General features: G+C 47.8%; 1 protein-coding gene across 1 annotated transcript in view; it reads right to left on the reverse strand.

Moving 5' to 3' along the window:
• Vps37c (VPS37C subunit of ESCRT-I) overlaps nt 1–8,096 on the reverse strand; it is a 27,270-nt gene extending 19,174 nt beyond the window's left edge. The window contains exon 1 of the mRNA XM_055614129.1: nt 7,863–8,096. The gene's annotated coding sequence lies outside the window, so the exon portion shown is untranslated. The remainder of the gene's footprint in view (nt 1–7,862) is intronic.
• Between the last annotated feature and the right edge of the window lie 5,572 nt (nt 8,097–13,668).

The following is a 13,668-nucleotide window of genomic DNA, read 5'->3' on the forward strand; positions in this document are numbered from 1 at the left end:
AAAGGAAAAGGAAAAGGAAAAGGAAAAGGAAAAGGAAAAGGAAAAGGAAAAGGAAAAGGAAAAGGAAAAGGAAAAGGAAAAGGAAAAGGAAAAGGAAAAGGAAAAGGAAAAGGAAAAGGAAAGGAAAGGAAAGGAAAGGAAAGGAAAGGAAAGGAAAGGAAAGGAAAGGAAAGGAAAGGAAAGGAAAGGAAAGGAAAGGAAAGGAAAGGAAAGGAAAGGAAAGGGAAAGGAAAGGAAAGGGAGAGAGAGAGAGAGAGAGAGAAAGAAAGAAAGAAAGAAAGAAAGAAAGAAAGAAAAACACTATCCAAACAGAAACTATTTGAAATGAGCCATGAAGAGGAAGTAATAAGAGAACAAGGATAGGAAACCTGAGGGATGACTGTAAGCACTGAAGCACATATGACAGAAGTCCCCACAGGAGGGGAAGGGAGATCGATGGAATGCCAGTTTGAAGAATTAATGGCTGAAAATGAAAGCAATAACCCACAGACCCCCCCCCACCACCAAATACAATGAATCCCAAAATGAGAAATATGAGGAAAAGTACATTGAACACAATAGAATTAAATAGCTCAGTGGTAGAGTGTTTGCCTAGTGTGTGTGAACCCAAGGTTCAATGCCTGGTATCTCAGAACATCTATAGAATAAATGAAGTATAAACTGCTTACGCCTAATGACAAGAAATCAGCTGGAGGTGAGGAAAGAAATGGTGAGAAAAAAGAACAGAAGTAAAATTGGCAGCGGACAGTGCCTATGAAGCAATGCAAGCAACAGACACTAGGGCAGCTAGCCTCTTTAAAGAACTGAAAGAGACCAGGCCTGGGGAAAACGTTTTGCAAAAACAAAGACTTCCATTAGCCATCCAAAAGCTGAAAGAATTCATCAAGCGACAGACTACAAGCAATGTTCAAGGAAATCCACAGATAGAAGGAACATGCAAGGAGATGGAACCCCAGATCAGTATGGAAGAATAAACAACACCCAAAACCAAACAAACTTAGAAGACTTTCCTTTTTTTATCTCCTCACATTGCAACTGTGCAAAGCACTATGGGATTTGTAGCATGAAGTGTGTGTGGGGAGGGGGTGCAAGATTCAATCCTGAAGGTAAAGAGGCACTGGACCCTTGAAACAGGCTGCAACAAATGAAAAACACACACTGCACATGCTTAAAGCAACTGCTGAAAAGAAGTGTTCCTGTTATAAACCACCACAAAACAAAGCAATGAAGGCTGTGAGAACTACTCAGCACCTAAGAAATCACAAAAATCGAAGAAAAGAACAAAGAATGTGGGACAGATGGAAAAGAAACAGCAAGATTCTATCACAGAAATGTGGTCTACACACCACAATTAAAAAGCAGGAGAGATGGCTCAGTGGTTAAGAACACTAGTTGCTCTTCCACAAGACACAGGTTTGGTTCCAACATCCTCATGGCAGCTCATAACCATCTGTAACTCCAGTCCCAGGACATCTGAAGCCTCACAGAAGGCATGCAAGCGGCACACAGATATACACGCAGGCAAAATACCCTTTCACATAAAATAAAATTTAAAAAAAAAAAAAAAACTTCAAAGGCAATAATTCTAAGACTAATTTAAAAGCAACACCCATCTGGGTGCTGCCTGTAAGAAATCCATTTTTCATATAAAAAGTTTACAAGATACTAAAGCTGTGCCATAAATTTTAATCTCTAATTGTAACACTTACAAAACCTACCATTTTAGTGCTTTTTAAATTTTGTATTTAAAATGTGTGTATGTGGGTACATGTGCACCGCAGCACACGTGTGGCCAGAGGACAAATTGCAGGAGCTGGTTCTCTCCTTCCACCAGGTAGATCCTGGGAATTAAACTCAGGGCATCAGGTTTGGAAGCAGGCGCCGGGACCCAGCCAGCCAGCGGTCCTCAACCTACGGGTCACGACTCCTTTAGGGGAAGGAGAGGTCACACAACCCTTTTGCAGGCCTCACATAGCAGATACTTACAATTCATAGCAGTAGCAAATTACAATTATGAAGTAGCAACAAAAATAATCTTATGGTTGGGGGTCCCAACATGAGGAAGTGTTGGCAAGCCCTGGCCTAGTGGTTAACTGCGCCTGCCTCCAAGCCTGACGACCTTCATCCCCATTTTACCCATTTGGAAGTGTACAGTTTCTGACACTTACATTTTACTTTGCTGTACAACCAGCACCTACCCCTGTCTCCAGACCTCTTCATGACCCCCCACTGATAGACCTGCACCCATTAAACACTAACACCTTCTTCTCCCTGTCCTCCAACCATCACCAATGAATCTGACTAGAAACTCCACAGAAGAAAAACTATATGGTCAGGTGTGATGGCTCATGCCTGAAATCCCAACTCTCTGGGACGCTGAAGCAGAAGGATTGCAATGAATTCCAGGCCAGCTTGGGCCACACAGTGAGACCTTGTCACAAACAAAACAAAATTTTGCTCCTCTCTAGGTGTCACGACTCACACAACACATTGTCTCCGCGCTTCATCCACAGAGCACTGCTGGACTCAGTCTAGTAGATGTCCTTCATGCCGTGCATTCACTCACCTGTTCACAGACACCGTGGGCGCAGCTGCCTTTTGACTATCATAAACAACGCTGCTGGGTTCATACACAACTGGCTACCTAAGTTCCTGCTTTTATGTCTTCTGTGTAGACACAGAAACAGAACTGCTGTGTCATAGAGCAACTGATTCGTTGAAGCTTCCCACAATGGCTGAGCCATTTCACATTCCCACCAAAAACACACAAGCCTTTGATTCTCCGCATTTCTCTCTAATAACTTATTTACTATGCTTTTACTTAGCGTGTGCACCCATGTGCAAGTGTACGTGAGTCTGATGTCTATTCTTACTAGTGTGCACATGTATGGATGCGAATGTGTGGTGTATGTGATGCACATTCTTATTAGTGCGCGCACATGTGCGTGTGCAGGTCAGAGGTTGACTTGGGCTCTTTCTTCCATAGCCCTCCATCTTTAGTTTTTGAGACAGGTCTCTCACTGAATTGAAGCTAACTGATTTGGCTAGGTTGGCTGACCAGTGAGCTGCAGAGTGTCACGTCTTCATGTCACCCAGCACGGGCTTGTGCCACTATGCCCAGCCTTTACATGTTCTGGGGATCTGACCTCAGGTCCTCATGCTTGTAATAGGAGGCACTTCACTGACTGGGCCACCGCCCAGGCTCCTTTTTTATTTTTAATGGTTATCCAGCAAGTAGTGGTGAACTGGGATTCTAATTCTAATCTGATGACTAATGATAGAAACATATCTTTTTAGGGACTTTTGGTCATTTATACATTCTTTGGAAAAAGTGGGCGTGGTAGGGCACACCATTAATCCCAGCATTTGAGAAACAGAGACAGACAGATCTCTGTGACTTCAAGCCCAGCTTGGTCTACATAGTAAGTTCCAGGATAGCCAGGGCTATGTAAAGAGACCCTGTCTAAAAAAAGATAAGAAAAGAAGTGTTAAAGCTAATTTTCTAAGAGATCTTTGTTAGAAGTATTATTTAATTTTTTTTCCTTTTAAATTATGGAAGCTGTCAGGCATGAGTAGGATTTGACTGACAGCCATCATATCCTTCTTCCCAGCAGTCCACAGATGCAATTACCCAGAGTGGTACCTGGACAACTGCCTTAGGCTGGGCAAGGACAGAGGAGGTAGAAACGGCTACCATCAACTTTTCTGGTTCCCAGACTAAGATGAAGGTTGTCAGGAAGGAACCCCTTGGCCTTGTCCACTCCTGAAGTCCACATCAGAGACAGCCTACTTAAGCAACACCCATTTTCATGAAAATTGCATAAGCTGCCAATCAAGTAGCCACTTCTAATGCAATTCTTTAAATTGACAATCAAGCTGTTTTAAAACCCCTGTGGCTGCCAAGACTCTAATCTAGCTACCATCTCCTGGAGGAGACCCAAGCCAGACACAGTCACTCCATGGGGATTTGGTTCTTGCCAGGGGGAACCATACAACTGTCAAGGCCACTACCCCAACAAAGGCTTTACTTGGGGGGTAGGGGGTTATGGTTTCTTGAAGCCTCAACAGCATCAGGGATGCCCTTCAGATAACCAAGTCCATGGCTACCACTCTGGACCTCATCACAAGGGACCTCATAGCACCAAATCCTCAACCCATTGAGGGCAGAGCTCCACTCCCACCCAGGACAGCTGGTGAGCATGGGGTACTAACTGAACAGCTTTAAAAAAAAAAAAAAGAAAAAAAAAAGTGTTCTCTCCTGCTCTAGCAGCAGTCTGGGAAACCTCGCTTTCCTGTACTGTCACTGCATGCTGCAGCACAGGCCCCAAGAAAGCTCCTTTCAAGTACTCTTACTGCCCAAGAGTAGAGTGAGCTGAGCTGCATAGGAACAGGTGACTCCAGGACTGCCAGCTCCCATACCGAGCAGCAGCTAGCAGGTGGCAGAGTCTTATTGCAGGAACAGAGACTAAGAATAAAGATGAAGAACTGGAGAAGTGCTGGGAAGGTGACAGACAGTGGGGAGCAGACAGCAGAGGGTGAAGAGCTGTGGAGAACAAGAACAGAAACTACAAAAGGCAAGAGACACAGGGAGCTGGGACTGTGGAAGAGCTGAGAGCCTCCACTATCAGGAGAATTTTAAGAATCGCTGCTAGTTAGTTGCTGCTGCTAAGAAGTTCAAAGTGGTAACACTGAGAGCTGAGAGTCATCACACACACACACACACACACACACACACACACACACACACCCCTGGGTAAGAGCTGTAACACAAGACACTGGGTACGAAGCCACTTACCTAAAGCTATAATACTAAGAATGAAGGGTGCCCCAAGCTCAGACCAACTGACACAAAGAGGGCTAGCTAAGGTTGGCCCATTCTCAATTTCCATCTGAACAGGGCAAAGAACCCTCAGCTTCAACAGACTGGTGACATGTGCAATTGCCCTCCTTCAGTGACAACAAGAGAAAGTCAGTAAGCACACAGAAGACAAGTAGCCAGCACTCCCGACAAGCTGGACTTGACCACTGAAATTTACAGAACCCTCTACACAACAGCAGAACACACTTTCTTCTCAAGTCTCCCTTAGAACATTTGCCAAGATACACCTTGGACACAATAGTAAATTTAAAACAATTTAAATGAAGGCCTGGCTCAGTTGGTAGAGTGCTTATTCAGCAGGCATGAAGTCTTGGGTATGATTCCACTCATCACATAAATCAGGTGTGGTGGGACACGCCTGTAACCTTAGCACTTGCATAGTGGGAACAGCAAGGTGAGAAGTTCAATGTCCCTCTGCTACATGGCAAGTCAAAGCCACTCTGGCCTATAGGAGACCCTGTCTACAGATAATAAAATAAAAAGTAACCATGATGGTTTGTCAGCTGGACAGGCACTCTGATCACCTAGAAGACAAGGCACGCCTGTGAGGGATTATGCAGATTAAGGAAATTGAAGTAGGTCTTCCTACTTCAGCTGTGGGCAGCATCACAGGCTGAGGTCCCTGACTGCATAAAAAGGAGAAAATAAACTGAGCACCAGCATCCATCACTATCTGAGTCCTGATAACAACGCAGCATGATCAGCCACCTCAAGCTCCTTCCACCATCACTCCCTACCAGAATGATCTGTGCCCTGGAACCAGGACCCAAAATAAACCCCTTCTCCTTTCAATTGGTTGTGTACCCACCACAGTAAGCCCTCTGTTCACAAAGACAGTAAATGCAAAGTTGTTTATGGGGCAGGAGAATAAAGCAAACGGCACAATCCTAGCTTGCTCCTTCTGCTGCCTGTGAGCCCTCTGAGGAGACACCTTGCTGAGGAGACACCTTGCTGTGGGAGTTAAAACATTCACGCATTTTCAATGCAGGAGGTCTACCTGCCTAAAGTTACCCTGAAGTCGGCAGTGGAAACTCCCTTCTCCAGCCCATCCTAAGCCCCGGGGCCTCACTTGTCAGCCCCAGCTCAATCAAGGCAAACCTGTTTGATTTCCACTGTCTTCCAGGCAGCCAGGGAAAGCAGAGAGAAGAAAAATGGAGGAAGGGGTGAGGGATTTGTGGAGCATGCCGCCAAAGCCTGTACAACCTAAATACTGTGGCCATCACTGAAACCTGTGCCACAGGGAAAGCTGGGTAGGGACAGAACAGAACCTTCCAGAAACTCCGTATCTCAAGAGGAAACTTCTAACAATCCTCCCACAATAGCTATTAACTGCACTAATACAGGTTTTCGATGACCTCATTGGTCAGTCAGGAAAAAACCCCACTACTACTAGCCAAGTGTCCAGGGAATGATTCATCATGTGGCTGTTTATCTCAAAGCCCTTTGAAATGGCATATTAGCATATTTCAAAGCAATAAGCCAAAGGCAACAAGAATCTTGAGTTAGCATCTCATTTCCAAGCTCCAGTGGCCAGGCAAACCTACAAATTTGCATTAAGATCAGAATCACCCTGTGTGTGTGTGTGTGTATTAAAAACAGACTCCTAAGGTTCCCTCCAGGTAACATCACAGGACTCTCCAGAGATGGGGCTCTGCATTTTCACCTAGAATTATCATAGATAACTGTTAAGCTCCAATACTTTAGGGCACCGAGGCATCTGGAAGGCAGTATTAGAGAGTTAAAGCTCATCTGCTTTACAAAGAGACAAGAGGGGTAAAAATCCTAACTCGGCCATTTAATGCTTGGAGGGCACTCAGAGGTGCTTTCCATACCCAGTATGTTCAAATCATACTGGATGTACATACAGTAGGTACGTTCAACCTGTACCCAGGACAGGCCAGCCATCAGAACTACTACAGCAATCAGAAGTACTGCTTGGCTAAACAGCAACAGAGAACTAGAGGCACTCCATCATCTTTTCTGCTTAATGGAAATTACAAAGGCACGGGGCCAGATTTCCAGGATAATCTCAGGAAAAAGGCTGTTCTGGGTACTATGAAGGCCAAGAACAAAGTCTCATTTCAGAGTCCACTATTTCTGCCAGCAGTCCTCAGTTCCAGAACACCCTGACTAGATTTCTCCTCTTAAGTCCCCATATCACCACCATCTCCAAGGCTGACAGTCACTAAATGTGGAGTGGCACCTGGATAAGAGGATAAAAAGCAAGGAGAAATGAAGGAAAGTTAGTATTCTGTGAGGCTCCTTGGCTCAAGGTGAACAGTCCCAGTGTGACTGACAAGGTATAGGCTGGACTCAATGGCTGTGACCCTGATTGTAGTCAACTCTACCAGTAACTCAAACACATCCTCGGGGAACGCCTTCCCCCACCCAAGAGTGGAAGAATACCCTTAACCGGCTGTGAAAGGAGAAACAAAAGCAGAACCAGACACATGCTGGGACCATACATCGCTATCCTTTACATGGAAGACACAGAGGTAAGGATGGCTCAGTCCAAGTAGGGGTTCAGAAGAAAGAGGAAGAACAGAACCCCAACCTCTCGCTACCCTAGGGAAAGACACAGGCGAGCAAGACAAAGGGCAGAGTTCCTCCAACCCCACTATGTCCCTGGGGTAATTCGGAACACACACAGGCCTCAGTTTCCCCATCCACACAAAGGGCAAAGAGGGCCTTAATGACCCAATGGCCACGAGATACTACTACAGAGAGTGAAGGGCGGCGTGACGTTAGCGAATAGGTGGGAGGGGGCGGAGCTGAGGCGACTGGAGTGGACAGCCTCCCACCCTCCATCACTCCCACCGCGCTGCAGGGGCGCAGGCCCGCGGGGAGTCACGCGCCCACTGCGCCCAATCGCCAGCCTCGGCCAGGCAAGCGGCAGGCGGGGGCCTCAGAGCTCGCCGGCAACGCCTCCTGCCCCGTCCGCCACCGCCCGCCGCCGCCCGAGACCCTCCCCAGCGGCGCTCACCTGCAGGGGACGCCGCCACCGTGGGCAATCGGCCGCCGCCCGTACTTCCGGGATCCGCGAGCCCCGCCTCCGCCGGATGTGACTCCCTCCCGCGACCAGCAGGGAGCGAGCCGCGCTGCCCCTCCGCCGCGCCTCGTGCGTTCCGCCTCGTGGGCCTCGGGGCGGCCACAGTACCAGCACTCAAACGCCGGTGGCGGTCGGGCACCACACCCGCGGAAGGCCACTCGACCCCGCCCTCGCGGGAAGGCCCCGCCCCTGTCCCGCCCCCGCCGTAGGACTCCGCCCATAGAGAGTGCGCCTGCGCAGATTTGCAGGCCTGTATGCATTTGATAGCCTTGAGGGACCGGAGGGGAAAGCCTGGAATCTCCAAGGGAGGCCCCGGATGAGCTGGTCTCGCATTGAGGCGTCCCTGGCCTGCTGGGCACACTCTTTTCATAGTTTGGCTTCAGGACTAGAATGGCTTAGCGATCTTGGGTGTCCCCTTCAGACTCTGCAAACAGCTCTGAGTCGTTTTCCTAAAAGTCACCCTTTGTCAGGACCCTAGATTGCACTACGTTGTCTGTAGATGGTTGACTCTGGGGTGGCATTGGACCTGATCCATCCTCACTCGCCAAGTGACAAGCCCCAGGAAGGCATGGGAACAAACCAGCCCTGAAAGGTGAACGCCATTCCCCACTACCATGGTTTTGGGGACCCTGAGAGATAAGCTTCCAGCCTAAGAAAACCATGCCACTTGAAATGCTACACTTTGCTATTCCTTGGGACTTTTGTTGTTAGTGGCAGAGACCAGCACAAACCGGCTTCCGCAAAAACGCTGGGTCATACAACCAGGAAAAGTCCAAAGGCCATATATAGTGACACCAGACCCAGTGTCATGCAAGGCCTCCTGTCCATCACTTGAATCTTAACTTCTGTTCACACAAAACAGATCTCATCTCAAAGGGGATGAGAGTCATTTTGCTCTGAGCTGAGGAAGAGTGACCTTGGCGTGAGACACAGTTTCAGGTTGCCTAATGTGTTGCAACGTAGAAGTGCTTTTGTGAAGTTTGTAAAGGAACAGAATAAAAGTAAGTCATACATCAAGGCATCTTTCAGATTTCAAGGCATTTCGTCAGTGGGTTCCAGCGCTTAGGGGGAAATCTCTCCTTGGGTCTGAGATGCTATCTGATTACATTTTAGCTTTGGGGTCTGCTTGGTTAATGTATCCCAAAAAGTTCACCCATAACCACAAGGATGTGAGGCCAGACACAGAAGTGAGCAACAGTTATTAAGGAGACTAAAGATAATTTGACCCTGTACCTGCAACATCCCAGCTCTCCATAATCAAGAAGTTCTAATCAGTCCTCAGCCTTTTTTTTTTTTTCTGGGAATTTCAGTTTTACATCTGTTTCTCTTTTGTAGCATCACATTTTCAACAAATGTTCTGTTTCAGATTGTAGGTCTAAGATAATCATCATAGTTCCCATTGGGCAAAACTTCCTCCCCTTTACTACTTTCCGGGCCACCTGATCATATAATCCACCTTCAGCAGTCAGCTTTTTATTTTATTTATTTATTTATTTTAGAGATACTGTTGTCAAAGTCTCAAGTAGCCCATGCTGTCTGTCCTAGAACTCTCAAAATCCTGCCAAATGCTAAGATTGCAAGTGTGCACTACCATGCACAATGGAGAGAGAACCCAGGGCCTTACGCACCATAGACAAGCAGTCAACCATCTGACCTTGGGCACAGTTACTGCAGAAGGAACCAGAACAGAAGACACTCAGCTACCTGCTCCGGTGCTGGCTGACTCTTGACCTGCTTGAGGTGCTACCTACCGACTCTTGGACACGTGCTAACTTAACAGGGGTACCAACGCCGTTTGTTTTGCAAATGTTTCATTTTTCAAAAACATAAGTCAGAGCGAGGACTGTTAACAGCAGCTTCCAGAAAAGCTTTCTTGACACTGTTTCTTGATGGTTGGGAGGGCTGGCGCCAAGGCAGTGAACTTGACTGTTTTTGTCATCTCTTATGCTGTGTGATTTTTTTTTTTTTTTTAACTGACAAGCAGAGACTCTATTTTGTGCACCGTTGTAGGCAGGTTCTGAAAACTGGTGAAGCCAAACCCCAAACAACCAGAACCTGAGCATTTGACAAAAGTCTAAGGGAGACAAACGGCTGCAGACCAAGCCTTGGGTCAGTGCCAAGCTGTGGTGGATTGACCTTTTAATAACCAAACTTGGGGCATGATGGGAGGGAGAGCTGATGGCAGAAAATGGTCTCTTGTTAGAGGATGCACTGGGGAGGCTGCCTTGCCGTGGCTTCATAGAATCCCCAAAGCAGCCCCAGGACTAGTTGGAGGTCAAGAGACCTCTGAATTCACAGGCTGGGCCTGGAGGCAACAAACCTATCCTTCCAATATTTCAGCTGGCCACCCCTACATACTAGGCTAGACCTCACAGCTGGAAGACACTTTGTCAGGACCCAACCTGGGGCTCTCCAGTTCCAAGTCACAGTTCATGCTGTGCCACAAAATCACCCCAGCCTTGGCCTAGTCCCCATGTGTAATGCCAAGGACAGACCCAGAACTCATCCTCCTTCAAGATACTCCATGATGGGGCTGGAGAGATGGCTCAGCAGTGTATCTTTCTCTCACAGGAACCCAAGCTCAGTTCCCAACACCCAGATCAGGTAGCTCACAACCCCCTGTAATTCCAGCTCCAGAAAATCCAATGCCCTCTTCTGACCTCTGCAGGTATCTGAACACACACACACACACACACACTTAAAAATAATAAAAATAAAATATTTCAATGAAAGAAAGAAACCATGATTGGAAGAACACTCCAGAGAGGGGGATTTGCAATTACAAGGACATGGGGTAACCAAACTCAATAAATGGCTGCTTGCCCATCCCTAGTCTTCCTTCTGCACTTGAACACAACACTGTCACCCAGGGGACTTCCACACCCCATTACTCACCATGACTCAAGGCCTCATACATGCTTGATTCCTTGGCTTAGAGTGAATGGCCGTCTGTGATCAAGATAGGGTAGCCAGGGCTGTCAACAAAGCCAAGTTTACTCTGGGCTCAAGCCACATGGATAAGCCACCTATCTCCATGGCATAGACAATGTCATGTCTGCCTATAACAATGGCTCTGCCCTCTTGGTTTGCTTTTGTCTGCCCTCTCCAATTTTCCTAGAAGGTGCACCCAGGGCCTGATAGGGCTAGGGAGAGAGTAAACACTCTTATCTAATCTTGCCCAGTATGACCATGTGGCACCTAGTGATGGCCCCACCCCTGGCACATCCTGCTTCCTGCATTCCCACTCAGGAGGTGGCCAGGAACTTCGCATCAGCACCTATCCCAAGGCCTGTGTCTGACAGTCACTGAGAAAGAAGTGGCCAGCCTTTTCCAGCAGCCTGTCCTATTTCCCAGCCAGACCCCTAAAACAAGGTCCTCAGGAAGCATGTGTGGTCCCTTCCCTCTCCAGGGCCCCCAACACTCCGAGAACGCTCTTGAGCAGCAGAGGCAAGAAGTCCTACACTTCAGCCTCACCTGAGCTGCTCATGGGTTCCCCAAAGAAAGACTAAACGTGTTTCCAACCCTATGACATGATGTCACTTCAAAGCTCACACTCAAGAACTGTGCTGTCAAATAACAAAATCTCTCTCACACACACAAAGTCTCACAAAAGTTTGAGTAAGTTCACCCTTCTGTGTTGGGCTGCACACATTCTTAGCTATCCCAGGGTATGTGCAGACCACAGGGTAGACATGGCTAGTAAGACATCTGGTTCCAGCTGGCAAAGTCCAAGTAGAAAGTGCTTGTGGCTTTATGAGCCAGAGCCATGCTAACACAGGAGAAGAGGACATGCTATGGGCTGCCAAGCTGGGCACGGTCCAGCACTAACCTGTACTTCCGCCTGCAGCTTCTTGCTGCCAGTCCAGCTGCAGCTGCCCCTGTGGTTCCTAGCTCCTGCTGCTCTGAGGCTGTGGGTCTGGTGATATAGATATGAGGATGGAGCTGATGACACAGGCAAAGAAGCTCATTGTGTGGCAGCTGTAAACCTCTGAGAGTTGCCCATGCAATCAGAAATCTCTGCCTCCCCTTCTCAGGGCTCTCAGCATCTCTTCCCCACCCTCCCCAGTGAAGAGATCGCCCAAGCCTGGAAAACCTGAATTTCAGTACTTCTCATGCTGCAGGTCTCAGTGTCCCCTCTTCCAAAGAAAGGGGTCGGCTTGGAAAACACCAATCACTCCTGTCCAGGCCAACACTGACTAGTAGGACATTTGGCTGAAGGGGAACGATGTTGCTCAGGACTCTGTGGCTTTATCCAGAGGTCCAGAGGGCTGGGATCAACTGCTTAGCACTCAGGATGGAGAGGGCAGACCAGGTGCCACCTACCCAAATCATAACCGACCTGCCCCCAGTAACCAGGGAACCCATGTGTTCATGGGACACTCTGCCACCAGATTATGTGGGGTGTCATGAAGCAGAAGTTGCCAACGGGAAATGTGAAGACTCTCCAATAGAAACTTGATCCAGGGAGACAGGAAAAGGACTTTGGGCCCCAGGCATGATAGCAAGGGGCAGGTAAATGTTAAGAGGAGAGATATTGTAGGTGTCCAGAGCTTTTGAGGGGACTTCAATACCCAGAGTCATCAAAGAGCCACCAGATGCAGCCATCCCCTTTCCTGTGGCACAGCAGCCACTATCTAATGCTGCTTCCTCTGGAGCAGGAACCCAAGCAGAATGGACCACGTCCAGCCTCCAGCATCTGTGCACCAGAAGATACGTGTGGGATGGGACCCCTGGTGGGTGCTGCTGCAGTCTGAGGTCTGCTTTCACCGTCGGCTCATCTGTTTGATTTGGGCTCTTGGCTCACCCCACACATCCCACTGCCCTTGGGTGATTGATTAAAGGCTGGGATTAAACGTGTGCGCCACCACACCCGGCTTCCCCTTTCCTTTCAAAATACCAGACTGCTTCAGCCTGGGCTCTCTCCCTCCGTATTCAGGTTGTTTTCCCTCACCCTGCAGATGGTCCCAATCACAAGAAGCCAGAAAGAAAGAGCCTCGATTCGTTACTTCTCAAAATCGCCCCCACTCTCCTACTTCTCGGCCCTGCCCCAGGCTCCTCAGAGTTGCAAACCTGGTAGGGTAACCCTGGGACAATGGAGCAGGACACATGGAGGTTCTAGTGCAGCTTGGCCAGTGTCAGGCTGCCCAGGTCTGCCCTGTTTGGACCTCTGGGCATATCACCAAGAACAAGGACTTCAAGATGGAAATGTTGCCACGTATGGTAGCACACTTGTGTAAGCCCAGCATTTAGGAGACAGAGGCAAGAGGACCATAGCAAGTTCCAGGCCAGCCAACGGCACCCTATCTCAAACAAAATTAAGTAAACCTAAAAACAGGAAACATTTCAACTTATTACAAAAGAATTTTAAACCTCCAAGTTGATCTTAATGGTATCCCGTGACTTCACAGCAGGAAAGTCAACGGTGTTCTGGTTTTCAGCTATGCCCTCCTCTTTTTTCAGTCTCCTGTAACTCAGGTTGGCCTCCAACTCCCCATGACTTTAAAGGCTGACTTTAAAGCTCTGCTAGATTACAGGTGTGTGCTACAGGTTTTGTTTTTGTTTTTTTGAGGGGTTATTTTTGATTTTTTTAATTCAGTGCTGGAGCTCCAACCTAGAGATTTGAGTGTGCTAAGCAGTCACTCTACCAACTAAGCTACTTCCTCAGCCCCTGTGCACCTTCCCCCTCTTTTTAAATGTTTATCATTTATTTATTTTCATTGGACTATTTTTTTTTTTTTTT

The sequence above is a fragment of the Psammomys obesus genome, unplaced genomic scaffold (genome assembly GCF_907164565.1).
Source record: "Psammomys obesus unplaced genomic scaffold, mPsaObe1.curated_primary_1811, whole genome shotgun sequence".
Taxonomy (NCBI): Eukaryota; Metazoa; Chordata; class Mammalia; order Rodentia; family Muridae; genus Psammomys; species Psammomys obesus.